Source organism: Ornithorhynchus anatinus, chromosome X1 (assembly GCF_004115215.2).
Source record: "Ornithorhynchus anatinus isolate Pmale09 chromosome X1, mOrnAna1.pri.v4, whole genome shotgun sequence".
Taxonomy (NCBI): Eukaryota; Metazoa; Chordata; class Mammalia; order Monotremata; family Ornithorhynchidae; genus Ornithorhynchus; species Ornithorhynchus anatinus.
This window is the reverse complement of record NC_041749.1, coordinates 72,128,009-72,150,661: the sequence shown is the minus strand read 5'-3', so window position 1 is coordinate 72,150,661 and position 22,653 is coordinate 72,128,009. Positions and strand designations below refer to the sequence as shown.

The 22,653-nt window shown below is 38.8% G+C and overlaps 1 protein-coding gene across 15 annotated transcripts in view; it reads right to left on the bottom strand.

Annotated features, from left to right (window-relative positions):
* The window catches only part of ERC2 (ELKS/RAB6-interacting/CAST family member 2), a 900,196-nt gene that overhangs the window by 487,489 nt on the left and 390,054 nt on the right, over positions 1-22,653 (bottom strand). The window lies entirely within an intron of this gene.

Genomic DNA, 22,653 nt, shown 5'->3' with positions numbered 1-22,653 from the left:
TTCTGCAAGGGAACTGTAATAATCTTCAATGTAACACCCCCAGCACCTAATACACTACTGGACAAATTGTAGCACTACTACTATTAATTATAGAACATTAATGAATAATTGACTGTGATTATTATATTGATAATTATATTGACAACTGTTAATTGATAATTATGATGATTATTTTAGTGCTACCATTTGTCCAATAGTGTATTAGGTACTGGGAAAGATGCAATGGAGATTATTACAGTCCCCTTGCAGCAGTCACAATTAATAATTAATAATGGAGGGGTGTGGGGAGAGGCTAGTGATTACAGTGGTGTTGGAGGAATTGAAAAGGTTTTTGGAGGTGCCTATCTTGATCAGTCCCATGTGGGCCAGGGAACTTGTCTGATATGACTGTGCTTGGCACATAGTAAGTGTTTAACAAATACCACAATTTTTATTATGTTCTACTGCCCACCATGCACAACCCATTGGAACTGGACCATGGACAACAGAGGATGGATCAAGTAGCAGCTACTTCTATTTATTCAGTGGTATTTACTGAGCACCTACTATGAGCAGGGCACCAAACTCAGTGCTTGAAAGTAAGCTTCTTGTGGGCTGGGATCACGCCTTCTTCTGTTGGAGTCTCCCAAGAGCTCAGTACAATACTCCAAACACAGAGGTGACAGCTAATAAATACTACTGATTGATTAAGATTACAATATAAGAAGAAGAGCTGGCTTTGAGGAAGGTATACTCTAATGAAGGAGTTTAGGATCTAAGCTGCGAAACAAGAGAGAGGCTGCCCTTGTCACAAATTGCGTACAGGTAGGTGGATCATTTCAAAGGAGTGAACCGTCTAACCGCTAACCCTAAGTGTCTGAGGGAATATCAATCAATAAATGGCATTTATTGAGTGACTACTGTGTGTAGAGCACTATACTAAGCACTTGGGACGGTACAGTGCAACAGAGTTGGTAGACACGTTTCCTGTCCAAAACAAGCTTACAGCCAGGAGGGAGAGAGAGACATTAAATTACAGATATGTACATAAGTGCTGTGAGGGTGGGGTGAATATCTAGAGTCCAAAGGGTACAGATCCAAGTGCATAATGATCATATTTTGCTCTCAAAGTTTGCCATTTTCATCTGCAATTATTTAGGCATTTCTATGTCCATTAAAGGGAGGAGGGCTTTTTTCCAGATATGACAGATGCAGAAAATCAAAATGACTATAATTAATAATAGACAAATTAAGATGTTACTAGAGTAAAATACCTTCGAGGAACAATGTGAGGGAAATAAACTCATAGTGGGCATTAAGATGGGCCTGTTTCCTGTGATGGTTATTTAAAACAATAGCAGTTACAAATTCTCTATATTTCAGGATGCAAAGTATATTAACAAAGGGAGTCAGGGTGGCCTAGCGGAAAGAACACAGACCTGGGAGTCATAGCATCTGGGTTCTAATCCCATATCTGCCACTTGCTTGCTATGTGACCTTGGGCACTTCACTTCTTTGAGCCTCAGTTTCCTCATCTGTAAAATGGAGGTACCTGTTTTCCCTCCCACTTAGACTGTGAGTCTCATGTGGGACAGGGACTCTGTCAGAGTTGATTAACTTGTATCTACCTTGGCGACTAGTACAGTGCTTGGCACTTAGCACTTACAAAGTGTTGCCATCATCTTTATTATTATCAAATATGCAAACTCTTTAAGTGATACATTTGAGTAAAGCATTTTTGAATTGGCTTTATTACAATCATACGATGTTTCATGGCCAGGCTACAAATCATTGTTCATACAGATGGAACTACCCATATTCTGCATGTATTTGCCTATCATCTGCATATAAACGGTTAAATATGCAAATATTCCACATTTGAAAGATCAGTAGACCCAGAATTCCTTCTGGTAACCATTTTGCTTGTAAAGAAACTTACTACTTATGAATGCTTCACCTTTAATAATAATAATGTTGGTATTTGTTAAGCGCTTACTATGTGCAGAGCACTGTTCTAAGCGCTGGGGTAGACACAGGGGAATCAGGTTGTCCCACGTGGGGCTCACAGTCTTAATCCCCATTTTACAGATGAGGGAACTGAGGCACAGAGAAGTTAAGTGACTTGCCCACAGTCACACAGCTGACAAGTGGCAGAGCTGGGATTCGAACTCATGATCTCTGACCCCAAAGCCCGTGCTCTTTCCACTGAGCCATGCTGCTTCTCAGGAACCTTTCAAGTTCCTGTTTATGCCTTGAATGTCTAATTAAAGCTATTAAATTTAATTCAGAGTTCTCATTAAACTTGTCTCTTCAAAAATGGTGCTGTAATAAAACTATTTTTTTTCCACTAGGTGTTATTATAAACAGTAGCAGTTTACTTCAACTTCTCCTCAAGAAGACCACAACTTTCATGACTCATTGTGTACCGCAACACTAATTCCTCCCTGCAGCAATAGAAAATGAACAAAATTGTTCCCATATGGCCCTGCCAGCCAATCCACACAAGCTTCATTGACTGAAGCCTGCAGGCAGCACAACTTGGTTCCCATGGTTCACCATGGTAAAGATATGAAGTAGTAATGCTTCTTCACAAAGGTTTGAATACTGCTTTAGTACATGAAAGGGGGCTACTGTATGGTCTGGCTTAAACACAGTTAAAAGACAAGCCTTTGTTGTGTTAGAAAGTCAAAGACACTGACCAAAATGAAGATAGTATCTGAGATAATTGGAAACAATGAACAAATCAAGCAAATCTTACATATCTCTAAGTATCTCCCCTTTTAAAAAGCAAAGCATGTCTAGAGCACAGGGAATATAATCAATTTAAAAAGAAACCAAATTAAAACTGCTTTACAACAGCGACCACTATTGGATGAGTGCAACACTAATATTTTACCCATTTTCCTCTGCTCTCTACAGGAGGGAGCCAAGCTCATCCTCTAGACTGCAAGCTCGTTGTGGGGAGTGAACATGTCTACCAACTCTGTTGTATTGTACTCTCCCAAGTGCTTAGTACAGTGCTCTCCAAAAGGTCAATCCTCAATAAATACCATTGATTGACTGATTGACTGAGAGCTCACTGGACTGAGAATCACAAGACGAGGTCTAATCCTAACTCCATCACTGACCTGATGCAAAACCTTGCCAAGTCACTCAAATTCTCCAGGTCTCATTTGCTTCCTCTCTACAATGAGGATAGCATAATCTTTCCTGCTCACAACATCAAAGGAATGTCAAGAGGATAAAAGTATACAAAAGCAAGACAAAAGAAGGAAGCATTATGAAGTGATTATGTAACAGAAAATAAGAAGGGAAAGAGGAGTGAGTTGAACTGGGGAAATAGCAAGAAGACAATCTGAGTAAAAATTATGAAGGTTAACAGGATGGAGAACCACAGAAGAAAAAATGCGGCCAATGGAGCACTGAATAGAGAAAATGAGATGCAATCTACCCACAAGAGGCTAAACTGTACACAAAGAAAAAAAAAGTAATAATGCAAGAAGGTAATGGATCTGGCCTGGGGAAGGGAGTTTGGAGGCGGCAGAGGGAGGGTGATTTGGTCCATGGCGAAACAAAGCCACACGGGGTTAGGCTATTTGGCACAAACAACAAAGAACTGGCAAGACTTATGAAATACATGCAGAGAGATGTACGATACTGGAAAAAAAGTTTAACATTGGAAGAAAGATCAGAGAACCATAGCCGATTAAGGCTTTTTCAACATGTTTGTCAGCTGAGCCTCAATTTGATAGAATCACTTTTTGCTCAGTTAGTCTGTTGCAACCTTTAATTCTGTAGATGACTGTCAATGTTCTGAAAGAGTGCTTGATAACTGATGAAGTGGAAATTTGCACAGTTTGATTATGCAAGAAGGTAAGAGTTGACACTGCATACACTTGAAAAGTTAGATTTCTAAGACTTCAGAACAAAATTTTCTAAGAAAAATTTTCCAAAAAAATGAAATCACAAATGTAAAACTCTTGAGGTTTTAAAGGAATGGTACCATACATTATCGCTATTTTGAGCTGTCAGATTGGCTTTATCAAAAAGTACCTCTTTCTATAATAAATCAGTATAAACCCAGAGAAAAATTAAGCCTTCACTGCTCCATTCAACCATCAGTCCATGGTTAGAATATGTCTTCAAAGCTTCATCTATGGATTTCAGCAAAATTTACTACTGTGGATGAGATCAATGTGAGTTCCATAGGAAAAATATAGTACTGGATGGACTCAGATGCAAAATTGAATGGCATTAGCCAGATAAAGATCTAGTGAGCTGCCACCCCAGAAACTGGTCAACAAAGGCTGCCCTGAGGCAGGGAAAAACTAGCCATCCCCTCATCTTCTGTAAGATGTCATTGCATTGCACTGCATAGGTTACACCCAGCATGTATAACAATGTCATATGGAAGTCTGCTTGAACCCTCAAAACTACGGTCTTCCTCCAGCGGGTCTCCCAACCATATGTCTTTGTTTCAGAGACATTGCATTTATCTTCCAGGTCCCTTGAAGGGTGCTTCTGACTCAGGTGGAGGGAGGGAGGGAGTTATAGCAATAGCAAACCCACTGAGTGTAATCCCTTGCATTAAGTGCTTGGAGAGTACAAGAGATGTGCAAGACATATTCCCTCCCCATAAGGAGATTACATTCTAATTTTACAACTCTTTCCCCCAGAAGCAGCGTGGCTTAGTGGAAAGAGCATGGGCTTGGGAGTCAAAGGTTTTGGGTTCTAATCCCAGCTCTGCCACATGTCTGCTGTGTGACCTTGGGCAAGTCACTTAACTTCTCTGTGCCTCAATGACCTCATCTGTAAAATGGGAAGTGAGACTGTGAGTCCCACATGGGACAACCTGATTACCTTGTACCTACCCCAGCGCTTAGAACAGTGCTTGGCATATAATAATATTGGTATTTGTTAAGCACTTACTATGTACCAAGCATTGTTCTAAGCATTGAGGTAGATATAAAGTAAGCAGGTTGTCCCACGTGAGGCTCACAGTCTCGCTTCCCATTTTACAGATGAGGTCACTGAGGCACAAAGAAGTTAAGTGTCTTGCCCAAGGTCACACAGCTGACAAGTGGCAGAGCTGGGATTAGAACCCACAACCTCTGACTCCCAAGCCCGGGATCTTTCCACTAAGCCACTCTGCTTCTCAAGCGCTTAACAAATACCATCATCATTATTATTTTTATTATTATTATTAACAAGTTCCTTATGGACAGGGAACATATCTACCTACTCTGTTATATCATACTCTCCAAAGCACTTAGTACAGTGTTCTGCACACTATAAGGGCTCAATAAATACAATTGAATAGTGGAATCAAAATAAATATGAACACATGCAAATATGCAAGGACTGTGGAGAGGTATAAATAAATATGTAATTGCTTGTGGTGTCTGTGGGATTGATAGAGGACAGGAAAAGCAGACAGACACATAATAAATCTTGATTTGTTCTACCTACAGCAAATACAAGAATGCATAATAAGGGAAAGTCCAAGTAGAAATCAAGTAATCTGGTTGTGGTCTGATACTCTGTTCTGAAAGTTCCTAAAGAAGATGGCTCCTTTACCTCATTGACGAGCACCTCATCGACTGAACCCAGGATCCTCTCTCCTGGTGTGTGAACTGGAATGGACTTAGGTCTCTGATGGGTGGGCTCAGGGTGGAGGCCCAGTGCCATGTGACTTTTTTTATGATATTTGTTAAGCACTTACTATGTGCCAGGCACTGTCCTAAGTGCTGGGTAGATGCAAGGTAATCAGGTTAGACATAGTCCCTGTACCACATGGGGCTCACAGTCTTAATCCCCTTTTTACATATGAGGTAAATGAGGCACAGAGAAGTGAAGTGGTGTGTCCAAGGTCCTACGGCAGACAAGTAGTGGAGCCAGGATTCTCCTCCCCCTCTCCCATCCCACCCCCTCAGCACTGTACTCATCCGCTCAACTGTATATATCTTCATCACCCTATTTATTTTGTTTATTTTGTTTAATGAGATGTACATCACCCGGATTCTATTTATTTGCCATTGTTTTTATGAGATGTTTTTCCCCTTGACTCTATTTATTGCCATTGTTCTTGTCTGCCTGTCTCCCCCGATTAGACTGTAAGCCCATCAAAGGGCAGGGACTGTCTCTATCTGTTGCCGATTTGTACATTCCAAGCACTTAGTACAGTGCTCTGCACATAGTAAGTGCTTAACAAATACCAACATTATTATTTGTATATATTATTTGTATATATTATTTATTACCCTATTTATTTTGTTAGTGAGGTGTTCCTCCCCTTGATTCTATTTATCTTGATGATGTTGTTTTGTTTTTGTTTTGTTCTGTTTTGTTTTGCTGTCTGTCTCCCCCGTTTAGACTGTGAGCCTGTCATTGGGCAGGAATTGTCTCTAACTGTTGCCGAACTGTACATTCCAAGAGCTTAGTACAGTGCTCTGCACATAGAAAGCACTCAACAACTACTACTGAATGAATGAATGCACACAGTAGGTGTTCAACAAACATGACTGAATGAATGAATATGTTACATGTACAAACACATACTATAAGGATAGGGTGACAGAGGCATAAGAAGAGAAGCAGCATGGCCTAGTGGATGAAGCATGGGCCTGGGAGTCAGAAGGATCTAGGTTCTAAACCCAGCTCGGCCAATTCTCTGCTGTATGACCTTGAAAAAGTCACTTCTCTATGCCTCACTTACCTCATCTGTAAAATGAGGATTAATACTGTGATTCTCATATGGGACATGGACTGTGTACAACATGGGTAGCTTGTATCTACTCCAGTGCTTAAGTACAGTGCCTGGCACATAGTAAGCGCTTAACCAATACCACTAACAAAATTAAAAAATAAAAGAAATGTAAGAATATAAATAACACCATTTGTACCTTTATGTGGTTCCAGAAGAATGAAGACTAAGGGTTGTTTCATCATTGGAGTTTCCAGAGACAGAAAGAGCTACCCTTTGAGGGCTTTCTGGGTAAATGAGCTTGAAGTGGAGTGGTAAAGGAGTCGGTGGGGATGGTGGAGGGCAGTCATTTGGTTGGATTTGGCAAAGAGCAACATTACATTACTAGTCCTTCAACGCCAGCATTCCCTGTTATTCTTTGGGAGTTTTTATTTCAGACCCATCCACTGTCTGCCTGGCCCTGAGGACCTTGCTCTGTGAGTTTGGTCCTGTTGAGTCTCTTGAGAGTATCATGGATCTCCTTGTACCTCAGACTGAAGGTAATTGTAAGTTCATTAAATCAATCTATCGTGACTATTGAGTACTTACTGTGTGCAGAGGACTGTACAAAGCTTATGCGAGAGTACGATATAACAGAGTTGATAGTCACGTTTCCTGCCCACAAGCATACAGTCAAGAGGTGCTTAAGACAAGGATCATGTCTGCTAATTCTATTGCACTCTATGTGCTTTTAACAGTAGTTGCTAAACACTATCGATTATTATTATTGTAAATATTAATAATAATTGTGTTTTTACATGCTTACTATGTGCCAGGCACTCTTCTAAGCTTTGGGGTGGATACAAGCATATCAGGGTGGACACAGTCCTTGTCCCATGAAGGGCTCACAATCTTAATCCCCATTTTACAGCTGAGGTAACAGACTCAGAGAAGTGAAGTGACTTACCCAAGGTCATATAGCAGACAAGTGGCAGAGCAGATATTAGAACCCAGAGCCTTCTGACTCCCAAACCCACACTCTATCTACTGGGCCAGGCTGCTTCTCTACTGATTGAGTGCCACCTCTGTCCATGGCCCTCCCAAAATTCTACCTTCCAACACCTCAAGTCATGTCAAATCAACACGTCAAATCACCCTTAACAATCATGCATTTATACCCATTCTTGGCACTTATGCAAATACAGGGGATCCTCTGTAATACTGCTCCCCTGCTAATTCAGCTGCACCATGGCACTACTGAATTTCAGAGGCTTTCCTCGACTAAGCCCTCATTTTTCCTACTACCTTTCCCTTCCGCACTGTCAGTACATTTGGAGTTGTACCTTTTAAGCACTTGATATTCACCCCACCCTCAGCACTAATGAACTATATCCATAATTTATTTCAATATTTATCTCCTCCTCTAGATTGTAAACTCCGTATGGGCAGAGAATGTGTCTACCAACTCTATTGTATTTTACACTCCAATGCCATTAGAATAGTGCTCTGCCCACAGTAAACACTACCGAAGAAGCATGGCCTAGTGGAAAGAACATAGGCATGGGAATCAGAGGACCTGGGTTGTAATACAGACTCTGTGACCTATCTGCTGTGACTTTAGGCAAGTTATTTAACATCTCTGTGCTCCAGTTATCTCATCTGTAAAATGGGGGTTTAATCCTCCCTCCAATTTAGAATGCAAGCCTCATGTGGGACAGGGACTGTGTCCAACCTATTCTCTTCTAGCTACCCTGGTGCTTAGAACAATGCTTTACACATAGTAAATGCTTAATAAATACCACCAATAAAGTATTTTTATGGCATTTGTTAAACACTTACTAGGAGCCAGGCACCATACTAAGCACTGGGGTAGATACAAGCTAATCAGGTTGGACACAGTCCATGTCCCATAGGGGGCTCACATTCATAATCCCCATTTTACAGATGAGGGAACTGAGGCACAGAAAAGTGCTTAGTTGAATGCTCTGAAAACAGTAGACCCATTACACACATTACTGCTTGATTCTATGTGTAAAGTAATTTCCAGAGACCCAATCTACTCATGGTCTCTACATGTATATGTATAAGCAATTGTGCTGTCATTTTCTTTATTCCGATTACTCTATTTGTAATATTTGTACACCTCCCTCCCCAGCAAGAATGCAAATTCTTTGTGCAGGGAATATGTCTCATGCTTTTTTGTATTATTCCCAAGTACTTAATACAGTGCTCTGCCTCCAGTAGGTGCTCAATAAATTCACTTCATTCAATCATATTTATTGAGCGCTTACTGTGTGCAGACCACTGTACTCAGCACTTGGAAAATACAATTAACTGATTAATCTTTCCCCATTGCCTACTCACCTCTGCATCCCCACCCGCTCTCTGCCCTTTTCTAAAGAATTTGAGTCCCCCCCACCCAAAATGTCATGGAAACAAGTCCCAAATCTGCACATGCATGCAAACACACATACACACACAAAAATCTCCTATCTCAAAACCCAATTCCCCTTGTCCTCCTGACTTTTAAAACAATAAATCCCATCATATTCTTCCCTCTCTTTGCCAAGCTGGTCCCAACTCAGCCCTTGGTACTTGGGTCCCCCAAAATTACTTAGCAGCAAGGATACCGTGCTAACCACCTACTCACTCAGTCACACCTCTGCCACTATGCTGATAGCTCAAGAAAATTTCCAGTGCCACAGCCAGCAATAGGTAGCCAGTGTGTCCCTCTGACAACTCATATAAGAACAGTCCATAAAGCTTTGTCACTTTCAGAGTCTGTTATTGTTGTAGTGTTTCCAAATTGACCCCTTTTCACAATATTTCCTAGGCTCCTTCACACCCACCAGTGACAGGGCAGGGCCTTAGACTAGTGAACGGGCTAGTCACTAGTGTGGAAAGAAGACAAACAAAGGGCCACCAGCACCTCCAAGCATCGCCTGTTAATCTAGCCAATCCCTGGACTGATTTGAATTTTGTGCTTGGGTGCACATCCTATGTATAATGACACCCTCACAGGTGTCTAACCCATTATTTTGAATATTAATGGATAAATAAGGGATTATTCTCCAATAAATGTCCCTATTTAAAGGAGAAAAATTATCATGGAAAGCTCAATCATCAGATGTTCAAATGGCATTCAAAACCACCACTGGCTCTTGAGTCTAATTGAAAGTGATCAGAGTGAGGGAAGGGGGCAGCAACAAGCAATGGAGAAAATCAGGAAAGACAGTGTCAGAGGTTGGGTGGCCACAAAAGGCCCTGACAGATCATGGACACCTAGGCACAAGTGACAGCATGTGTTATGCCAGACACAATGTATTATGAAATGACATCTATGATGCCATTTTGTGGATATCTGTCTGGGGCCACCCACACATAGAGCTTCTCTCTAATGGGGGCCGGGGGGGACTCTTCACTCCTCCTTTGCTCCAGTGTTTTTATGCTCCGTTTCCAAGTCCTTGTGAGATGGATGCCCTTCTGAGCTGTGGAACTCAGCAATAGGAGCTGAGACAGAAGAAAAACACCTAACAGAAGGACATCTGGTGCCATATCTTTACTGGAGAGGGGACAGGTCAGCTGACAACTGGACTGTCCAGTCTAAAACTGGTTAAATGGCTATCCTAGTTGGGAGATCAGTGGGAGGGAGGAACAGGAGACTGGGTGTGGAATGCAGGGAAGGGAAGAGGAGGTAGGCAGCAGCCAACACTTGGGGTCATGGAGCAAAGTGGCATAGATGCAGAAGAGAAGGAGCAAAACAGCAAAGGCTTTGAGGGAGACGATAGAGAGCAATGAAAGTATGGGGAGGGAAAGAAGACTCAAGGAAGGAATGTAGAATCACCTGACACAAATTGGGTAGGTGGGGAGATCTGGGGAAGGTGGCCTTGGAAAGGGATGAGTGAAAGTGGAAAAAATCTTAATAGTAGTAGCAAAAATTATGTATTTAGTGCTTTCTATGTGCAGAGTGCTATACTAAATGCTGGAAAAAATACACGAGCAAGATTTATATATGGTCTTTGGATCTGCAGGGGCTCAGAATCAATAACTATCCAATAAAAGATAGCATTCCATAATTGTCTTGCTTTATCCCTAGCCTATAACATTTGTACGAGGACACAAGGAAAAACATTGTATTATCTCCAGTTAAAAAAAACCCAAAATAATAGACCTGAGCTGCATTATCACTTCACTATTTAGATGAACTTTAAAATGCTTTACTGCAACATTTAAGGGACATAATGTTACATGCATTGGGATATATGAGCATACATGGATGCAATGCATGATTCCTACTCTAAAAATAGCACCTCAAAAGTGCTTGTACATAATATAATAGCATTAACAATGATAGCTTGGAAATCAATTAAAGTATGTTTGAAGAAATTATATGAGTCCTTAAACCTCACTTTTATAGTTCCAAAATGTTGGAATGGGTTTAAATTTTCTATACCATGAATTACTATAGTCAAATTGTAAAATAAATTGATCTTTTCCATTACTTACTTCTATGAATGGGAGTGGGGTTAAAGGGCTAATGAACATTCAACCACAACTGAAAATTATCTTAAACTCCTTGATGGTAACTGGAACCATAACACATCATAAGTAGCCCTGCTTCCTGTCCAAAGCAGACCATACTCACGTTCCTTAACATTTTCTGAAATAGTTCTGTCACAGATGGTAATAATTTTGGAGATCTTTTACAATTCTGGCACCCTGATTTATTGGCACTCTACGAAACAGTGCTATTAAATGTATTAGTCAGGAGTTTTCAGATCTTTGTATTATATATTGTGCCAAATCTTAATGATAGAACTCAAAATGTGTCAAACATCACCACACTGATAGCTGCAATGCAACATTTTGAGGGGATATTTTCCATTATAATGAACAAGTATTTTTTCTTTCAAAAACTACATTCCCACAATGAAAATATGCATTATAAGCTATACCCTACAGGCATTACTGCAAAACATTTAATACAATTTTAGGTTGGGAATAATTCTTGAATGCTTAACTAATCACATATTCAAACTTTTCTCCTCTCTCCTAAACAGAAACAAGAAAGTTCACTCTGAATACACATTAGAATTTATAAAGTACTATCAACATCGTCATCTTCATCAACAACATTTCTTGGGAGACTACTGTGTTAAGAGTACTATATTACAGAGGACATACAGAAGAAGTATGAAACATGATACTAGTCCTCAAGGTACTTACAACCATCAATCAGTAGTATTTATTGAGCACTTAATGTGTGCAGAGCATATGCTTGGAGGAGTACCAGTACAACAGAGTTAGTAGACACGTTCCCTGCCCACAAGAAGCTTACAGTCTAGAGGGGGAATCCAGTCAAGAATATGAGCAAAAACACAGATAGGTGTTGAATTCAATTAAAAAATGTAAATAAAATTAAATTATACAAATTCAAAATAAACTGAAGAACTCATTTTATACACTGAGAAACAGCATGACCTTGTGAAAAGAGCATGGGCTTGGAAGTCAGAAGATTGGGTTCTAATCCTGACTGACAATTGTTTGCTGTGTGACCCTGGGGAAGTCGCCTCACTTCTTTGTGCCTCAGTTACCTCATCTGTAAAATGGGGATTAAATCCTCCTGCCTCTGATTTAGACTGTAAGCCCCATGTGAGACATGAACTGTGTCCAAACCTATTAGCTTGAATCTACTCCAGTGCTTAGTACAGTGCCTGGCACATAGTAAGGGCTTAAAAAATAAAATACATATGTGTATATGCCTTTATATATAAGCATATGTATATATATATATACACACATATATGCATGTACACAAATGTATATGCATAAATATATATATATGAATACTCTAATGCTGGTGTTTACTTGCAGCACCTTTATAATCCAACTTTGCTCTTTACATTTTTGCCTTTTGATTAACAAAATAAATAATCCTAAAGAGAGTCTAGTCACAATCAACAAAGTACAGCATAGAAAACATGTACAGATAACCAGATTTTTCTGTTAGGTGTTTTTTCTTGGCAAACCTGGGTGGTTTTTTTTGGTTTTCCTTTGATGGGCTGTCATTTTATTTAATTTCTTTCTAGTATTTTACCTTTATCCATACTTTCTGGGAGTGGTGGTCTTCTATCCCAGCTCTGCCACTTAGCTGTATTACTGTGGGCAAGTCACTTAACTTCTCTGTGCCTCAGTTACCTCATCTGTAAAATGGGGATTAACTGTGAGCCTCACGTGGGACAGCCTGATTACCCTGTATCTACCCCAGAGTTTAGAACAGTGCTCTGCACATAGTAAGCGCTTAACAAATACCAACATTATGATTATATTTGTTGGAATGGTGATAGTAAGTACTACAAATGTCTCTCAGGAGTAACATGCCTAAATATTATACATTCCTCAGAATGACCCCTAAATATGGCCCTATATCCCACCACTCAAAAGATGGCAGTAGAGCCTCTAAAGGTCCCATTCTCAGCCATAGTATCAGCAGTATCCATGACAACAGCAGGAATCCCAGCACATAGCAGCAGAGGCAGGAGCTGGTAATAGAAGAAAATGGCAGCTTATGCAGTCTTTGCTCCTACAAGTGTGACTTCAACAGAAAACAAAACAGTATACTTGATAAAACAAAAAAAGCTTAAGGAATTCAACTATTTCCAAGTGAATCTGTGTCAATGGGACAAATCATCCCTTTGACTAACTCTTGCCTTATGTACTTATTACCAGTCATGTATACGTGTCTCCTCTATTTATTTTGACCACTATAGCTGTAAATATTTTTAAGTATATCTCCCCTAGTGGAGTGTAACTACTAGGCAGGGAATGTATCACTTCATTATTCTGCACTTCCCAAGAACGTAATGCACTAGGTTTGTGTTAAAGGCTTAATTAATTTTGAGCAAAAGTTCAGCTTATATTCAAACTTGAGTTGAACTTCTTAAGGTTCCTCTCTCTAAGGTTTTTCTCTATTTTCTTCTCTCTTAAACTGTGTCATTCCTTTTTATGTTTTCAATTGCATTCCAGCCCCATATGGGATATATTTATCATCTTTATATACAGGTTTTTAAAAAAAAAAAACACCCTTATTGTTTACAGTGGTGGTATTCTTCTGAGCTAGTAGTACCTGTGAATGTTGCCTGCTCGGTCAAGTGGAAGAAGGTCTGTGTGATCTTGGGCAAGTCACTTAACTTCTCTGTGCCTCAATTTCCTCATCTATAAAAATGGGAATAAGATACTTGCTCTTTCTACCCCTAAACTGAGTCCAAAGTGGGACAGGGACAATGTCCAATTTACTTATATTGCATCTAACCCCCAGCTATTAGTACAGTGATTGGCACATAGTAAGAATTGCTATTATCATCATTACCTATAAATCTGCCCCTTTGTTATTCCTTGCATTTTAATTTGTTAAATTCCTCTTTTAGGTTTACCACAAAGTTAATGGTTCACTTTTTTGTGCATATATCACTGGGATGTAATCTCGAAAGTTCAATTTTATAGGTGAGCTTAACTTTACTTTGCCTTCAGGTATCTTTTCATATCTATTGTCAACATTTACACTAAGCAGTGTGGCTCAGTGGAAAGAGCACGGACTTGGGAGTCAGAGGTCATGGGTTCGAATCCCAGCTCTGCCACTTGTCAGCTGTGTGACTGTGGGCAAGTCACTTAACTTCTCTGTGCCTCAGTTACCTCATCTGTAAAATGGGGATTAAGACTGTGAGCCTCACATGGGACAACCTGATTATCCTGTATCTACCCCAGCGCTTAGAACAGTGCTCTGCACATAGTAAGCGCTTAACAAATACCAACATTATTATTATTACTTTCCTTGGCAAATCCTTCACTCTTCTAAACATGCTGGTAAAATTCCAAAATTGCCACATATTCAAATTAAAAATGTACTGAAGCAATTTTTTTTAGTTTTAAATTGTACTGGTATATTACAAAAACCCGTTTGGGATATTCTTTCTAGTATACAGTGTGAGTAGTGCCTACAGATTCTGAACATTTAGAGTATGGCTTAGTTTTTAATGTATTGTAAATCTGATGGGAGCACAGTATGTACTTTGGCATCTATTTTAAGCAAAATTTCTACCTCAGTTCCATAGAGTTTGAGCATTATACTCCAACTAATCTGCTTCCACTTGATTTGCTATTTCCTATTATCATAACTTTGGTTACAAGTCTTCTTTCTTGCCCTCTGTACATTGCTTGATATGCTGATGTTATTTTTGACCACTTTTGTGCATCAAGCTTCTTTTTTGCCCTTGTCTTCCTCTAACAACAAATTACTTCATAATAATCATTTGTTGTAGAAATAACACTGTTTCCCTATTACAAGACACCTATCTGGCAAATAACACTGCATAATAATGGCATTTAAGTGGTTATTGTGCACCAACACTGTACTAAGCACTGGAGTACAGACAGTGCAATCAGATCAGACCAGATACAATGCAATCACATCAGACACAGTCTCTCTACTATATGGAGCTCAAATCTAGAGGGAAGGGATAACAGTTATTTAATCCCCACTTTACAAATGAGGGAACTGAGGCACAGAGATAATGACTTTCCAAAGATCATATGGTAGATAAATGGCAGAGCCAGGATTAGAACCAAGATCTCCTAACTCCCAGGCCCAGACTCTTTCCACTAAACCATGCTTACAGTGTCCACATTTTTTGCAACTGACTACCCTTTTCTATTTTATGTTTTCTTATTTTATCCACCTTGACCAAATTCTGGTTATTCTCTGCCACAGACCCTTGTTTATTATCATTTCCTATCAAATACAAATGTAAAAAATTAACTTCAGCAGTTTGGCATATTTCAATGGTCTTGTTTAAAACCAGTTCATCTCCTTCCAATAGTTTTTTTTCCCTTGTATGTTCACATTTCTTATTCAGTCATTACTCAATCCTAATAAAGGGCTTTGCCAAAGTTCAAAAATTCTATTTCTGACTTATGGTCTTCAGTACTGTTAGCTAAATTGCAAAGGGTCCATCTTCTGCCTGACGCTTTACATTAAATTTAAAGGATTCTATTTTCTCATAATAGTTTGCAAAGCAGTAATATGAAGTCTATGGATTAACATGTTAGCAGCAGCAGCATTTCTGAGCAACTATGGTGTCCAAGGTACTATACAAGGCACTTGGGAATATACAAAACAACAGCCAAATCCCTGCTATCAAAGCAATTATCATGTAATGGTGCATGCAAGCAGATGAAAATTACAAGCTTGCATTTGCCTTCTTCATTAGATTGCAACTTCTTGGGAGCAGAAACTAAGCCTTTAACTTCAACTGTACATTCCCAGGTAACCAGTAAATATGATTGATTGATTAGTATAGTGTCTTGCACATAGTAGGTGCTCAATAAATACCATTACTACTACCATAAGAATAACAGTATCAACAGAAATAATGAGTAGAAAAGTAGGTGATTGAATAAATAAGCAGATATATAACCAAATGCTTATGTAGCTTATTGGACAACATGACCAAGAAGATGGGAGATTAATAGGGGAGTGTGTTTTTAAAAGGAGGTACTTTTTTAGGAGGGCTTTGAAGATGGAGAGGGATGTGGTTTGGCAGGTTTGAATGGAGAGGGTGTTCTATTCAGGGGAAATATATGTGTTGCATTAGATTTAGGAGAGCTGCAAATGAGTTGCAGTTAGATTCATTGTTTTAGCAGAAGAAGAGAGTAAAATGCTATTTAGGAAACGCCTGGTAGAGACTCTTAAATCCCATGTTTAGGATTTTTTGTTTAATGCACAGAGATGGTAGCCATTTTTAAGGCGAGTAGTGATATGTTCCAGATGGTTGCTTTAGGTGGATGATCTAAGTATGGAGAGGAAGGAAACTTGAGGCAGGGGGAACAGTTAGGAGGTTGTTGCAGAAATCCATCCATGAGGTGACGAGGGGCTTGAACCAGGTTGGTGGCCATGAGGGTAGAAAGAATGGGGATGGATCTATGAATCATTGTAGAAGAACAGCAGGATTTAGAGAGGTTATAACTGAGGTTATAGGTTAAAATGATTAACCCAATGAGACCTACTGTGCTTAAGATTTGCAGAACTAACCGATTTCATCTGGGTTAGAGTGACAGGGACACAGACATTGTTTCCTATCTCTCCCTGTCTGCCACATACACCCAAACCCTCACTTCTCCAAACACACACACACACACACACACACACACACACACACACACAGATATCATGCCCCTATATACAGCGCCATGTTCTTCCAAACATATCCCCAGTCATACATACAACATGTAGGAAAAACTCACCAAAAGATAACACTTGGTTCCATTAATGCCAACCTAATGGCTGGGCCTCGATTTCGTCTCTCTCACCACCAACACCTTTCCCACATCCTTCTTTTGGCCAGGAACTCCCTCCCACTTCATCTCTGACAGACCATAACTCTCCCCACCTTCAAAGTCCTACTAAAATCACATCTCCTCCAAGAAGCCGTCAAAGACTAAGCCTTCATTTCCCTATCCACCCTGCACTCTGCACTTGGCTCTGTACCCCTTAAGCACTTGATATGCACCCACTCCCAGCCCACATAATACTTATACTCTACTGTAATTTATTTTGTCTCCTCCTTTAGGTTGTAAGCTCCTTGTGGGCAGGGATCATGTCTAATAGCTTCATTGCATTGTACAAATCCAAAACGTTAGAACAGTGATCTGCACACAGTAAATGCTCAATAAATACCTTTGATTGATAGATCAGAACAACAAGATATAAGGACTAAGAATACCAATGCCTACTGGTTTAACTCTCTGCACACCCCCTGCTTGTTCGCTGTCTGCTCTCTGTTTTAGTCTCTCTTTCTCTCTCGCGCTCTCCCTTTGCCTAGATGCATCATTCTCTCTATCTCTTTCCACCCTCTGATTGGATCATTTATCCTGTCCCTATCTCCACTTAAAGTTTCCAGTAGTAACATGAAAACATCCAGAAAACAAGTATCTCAAAACCTTTCCCATCAAAGAATAAGAAACATTTCTAAATTGAAGTAGTTGATAGATTTTTGTTCTCTAGCATAAATAAATGGAATGAAAAGTAATTTGGATCTCTCCTCCTCTTTAATTTGTCATTTACTTACTATATTGTGCAAGTCAACTTCCCAAAGACATGATACAAATACCTAATGTTTTCCAAACCATTTGCCAATGGAACTAACTTAATAAAAAATGTCTAATTGATAATTGCCAAATTAGATTTAGGCATTTTTTTAACATAGTACAAAATATCCCAGACGATCTATTTTCATGCAGAATTGAAATCAAGCCAAATAGTAAAGGCTATTTTGCCCTCCACGTCACACTCAATGCTCCCATGGCTGTATCTGAAGGTGGAATGGGGCAACATATTTAAAGCTTGTTGTGGGCAATAGCAGAAACAATACAGTCTGTTGTATTTTACTCCCCCAAGTGCTTAGGAGAATGCTCTGCACATAGTAAGCATTCAATAAATACCTTTGATATCTACATAAACAGCAAACAAATAAGAGCTTAGTACAGTGCTCTGCACACAGTAAGCACCCAATAAATACAATTGAATGAACCAATCCAGAGTTCAGTGACTACAGAACCTAACAGAATTTCAGTGAACAAGATTAGGCAATGGTTACATACATTTGAAAGCAGAATTACATACAAAAGAGGTATTGTATAATAACATTGATTTAGTACAATGAAAAATAAGTGTCTGGGGTTTAACTCTATAAATTTCATGCTGTCTGCTCATAGTTATTCCATCTTGGAAATCTTCTGACTAGTGATTCTCATTTCACAGTCTTTCTGCACTAATGTTCATTTTTGGGGAAAAAAACCCATTCATAATCATTTTCTACAATCACCTTTCCTATTCATTGGTTTTTTTATGCTAACACATATACACACATCATATCAGTAGTGTTCAGAACAAGACAAGGTAGTTGTCTAATCAATTTTGTCTCCTGACTGAAAACTTCACTGATAATTCATAGAATTTTCTTTGAGACCTCTATTTTACTGTTATTAACAATAGTAATAATAATAATAGCAACTGTAGTATTTGTTAAGAACTTACTACGTGCTAGGCACTGTACTAAGCGCCAGGGTGGATACAAGCAAATCAGGTTTGACACAGTCCCTGTCCCACATGGGGCTTTCAGTCTCATACCGCATTTTACAGATGAGGGAACTGAAACACAGGGAAGTGAAGTGACCTGCCCAAGGTCACACAGCAAAGTGTCAGAGCTGGGATTAGAACCCATGACCTTATCCAAACTACACATCTAACATCTTTGTATTCGGGTAATCTAAAACAACATGATTTTAAGAAATGGTATTTTTGTGGTCCTAGGTAAAATAATATTTGTTGTCATGTGAGCTAAGTGACCATCAAAACAGGATAGACTCTTTAAATAATCCCATTTCCAAAGCTGGAAAGCCAAATACCAAGATTTTTTTTAAAATCCTTTTCCACAGGTCGTTTCTATTTTATTTTCCTCTCTTGAAAATAAGAGCTTGAGGTTACACTTTAAAACTGGAAGTCTATACTTAAAATCTGCAAAAATAGCTGTGTTTAATAAGCATATCTTTCCTTTTGAACAATATCTTTACCAGGCACAATGGCATTTTCAGTACTTTGTAACTCAGACAGCCTGACCTTGGCCCATTTTCTAACTGAACCCAGGGTTTTTACATCATTAATAAAGAAGTTTTCAAAACAAAGTCTACATATATTAGGGGAGGGAAAAGTTTGCATAGTTTGGCCCTATTATCATATACAGCCTCAAATGGAAAAAAAATGAATTCATGCAGAGGTGGTGAACCTTGTAAGGACTGTGGTTCCAAAAGTTTTTTCCTACTGGCAATAAACCATTTTTTTGAACCCCAACTCTGGCCACCATGATAGTTATTGCTTTGAAGTTTTTTGTCATTTTGTTTCAGTTAAGTTTCGGTCAATACAAAATGTAAATGATGGGTCATGTGTAAAATGAAGTCTCAACCTGTGAAATAAATGATTCTGCCAAAATAAACAAGACAAATTAGATCATTTATATTGTCCATTGTTTTATCACTTTATCAATAAGTTCCTAATCTATAATGGCAAGTGTCAAATGTAGTTTAATTCATTCGATGCATTTAAGTGTGATTTATGAAAGTTACAATCTCTAGTAAAAAGTTGCTTGGTTGTACTTTCATAATCATTACAGGTTCTCATGGTGAATCTAAGATGGTAAAATTGTGGCTATACAGTAGTTCACTGCTAGTCATTCAACTCTTAGGTTGAATGGGAAACAACAGAAAGTACTAGGTGTTTAGAAATACAGGCATAGTCCCATGATATTCAGTAGGATTATGTTCCTTGAAAAGTGGCTGTATTATGAATGGTTGCATCATAGGAGAGGCTTTACACTGACTTTCATGCTATAAATTAGTATCTGTTCCAGAATCTCTGGAAAATTAATATAGAATTCCTTCACATGCTATATACTGTGATATTAAACATCACTAAAGTATTGTTTAATCTTTGTTAAAAATAATTCAAAGCATAACATCACGACATTAAATGAGGAATTATGACATGCTTCTGAGTCTTTCCAGGAGGCTGTAGAAGTTGAAGTCAGTTCTGTTGTCTATGTTAGTGGCTTTAGAACTTCAGTGAACACCTAATTTTAGGTTGAACAACAGCTGCTGATGAAGAACCAAAGTACCTTATGTGAGGGTAACTCCTTCTAAACATCTTTCCACCCTTTTTAAGTCCTGTCTTCATCAGGGTCATCAATCATTTTTTTTTTCCATTCATTCACTTCCTTGAAATCAATGCAAAACTTTTTAATCCCGAAATTTTAGCTGGTGTTGAAGGAATCATAAAACTTCTTCGTCAGTTTCAGCATCTTGCAATGAAGCACTGATTTGTCAGAATTCATGATATGCAATTTATCCACTGACAGCTGCATCATCCATTTCCAAATGAAGTTGCATCCCCACTTCAACTACTAATTTGAGAATCTGCTTAGATGTTTCTTCAACACCTTGAAAATCTGCTAAAGACTGTATGGGCAAAGCTTCCTCCCAGAGCCATTTATGGTTCATTCTGCAATCTCTGCCCCAGAGGAGTAGACAGAGGGGATTTATTTACCTGTAGTGCTCAACCAGAATGTCCGGGTGATTGGGTTTTTGTGGGAGGTAAGGACATCAAATAATACAAGTTGTATCTCTGGGATGCTTGTAATCTGGGGTAAAATATTAAATCACTATCGACTCTCACCCCAGATCACATGTACTGTGAATTGAACATAATCTGTTTACCTGTCTCTCACCTCTACAGTATGTAAAATATTGATTTGCATATATACCTAAAAATAACGACTTTCATGAAAGCCAATAGATCAACAAGAGGGGTTAGGTTCAGTGAGCTCAATTCAACCAACATAAATCTTCCTACAATTTCAGTCCCACATCAGATTCTTTAATCATTATATCGGTTCCTTTTATAACTAAGAATAACAGCATCTGCATAATAAAAGAGTGATATAATGCCTAGCAAAGTAAATTACTATGAAAACAAATTTAAAATGAAAGGTAGCTAGTATTTATTCATTGTCCTTATAGAGCGTAGTGTTTTGGAGTAAAAACTGTGGGCAGGGAATGTGTCTACCAACTCTGTTGCATTGTACTCTCCCAAGTGCTTAGTACAGTGCTCTGCACACTTTAAGCACTCAATAATTATCATTGATGGAGACTAATCAAAAAGCTCAGGCTCTGTCTACCTTGTCATCATGCCAAAGCAGTGGCTCAATAGTGACTAAGACTGAGAACTAAATGATAAAACACCTCTCTTTCCATCAGGCACCTTGCAAAAACTCTCTCTGCACTTTGAACTTTAAAAAATAGAAGATATTCAGTTTTAACAGCCCCTTTCAACTGCATACATATAATTTCATGGAGCAGGAAGCTCATAATATTTTCAGTATTTTGCCATTCCACATATTAGTGTCTTCGGATACCAATCAATATGTGTAAGTCCAAGAATAACCTTTTCACAAATGGTCACACATTACAAAGAAACAAAAGTATTATGACAATTAAACATATTATATGATCTAAAATGGATACAAAAACTAATCCATATCTATTTTACCTTCTCTTTCACAAAGTAAGAAATATTGAAATATTAAGGTATTAGGCAATTATAGCCCTTCCCTAACTACACAGGAAAAAATGCCCAAAACATAGTGCATACACACACACACACACAGAACACACACACATATATAAATATATATATGTAAAATATTCATATAATTGGAGAGAGAGAGAGAGAGAGAGATTTGTATACATAGAGTGTATATATATCAACGGGTATACAGCAGAGAAGAAGCGTGGTCTAGAGCATGGGCCTGGGAGTCAGAAGGACCTGGATTCTAATCCCACTCCAACAGTTTGCTGTGTGACCTTGAGCAAGTCATTTAATTTAATTTCTCTTTGCCTCAGTTACTTTATATGTAAAATGGGGATTAAGATGGTGAGCCTCATGTGAGACCTGATTACTTTGTATCTATCCTAGCTCTTAGAACAGTGACTGGCACTTAACAAATGCCTAAAAAATAATAAAAAAGTGTCAATGGAGTGATCTGTAAAATATAATTTTCTAGTCCCAGAAATGGGTATTAAATGCTGAATATTTTTTTAAAACCTTAGACTTTGGAAAATTATTCTTTACATTTCTTGGTACTGTAGGACAAAAAAAAAATAGACTGCCATTTCTATGCACATAGAAATAGTACCAAAGTAGGGCATAAAATAAAAAAAAGAGTCTCAGGTGAATACAATATCCTTAGTTCTAAGGCCATATACCACACTGCTATATCCTGGCACAGTGGACAGAGCATGGACTTGGGAATCAGAAGGTCATGGATTCTAATCCCGGCTCCACCACTTGTCTGCTGTGTGAACTTGGGCAAATTTCTTCACCTCTC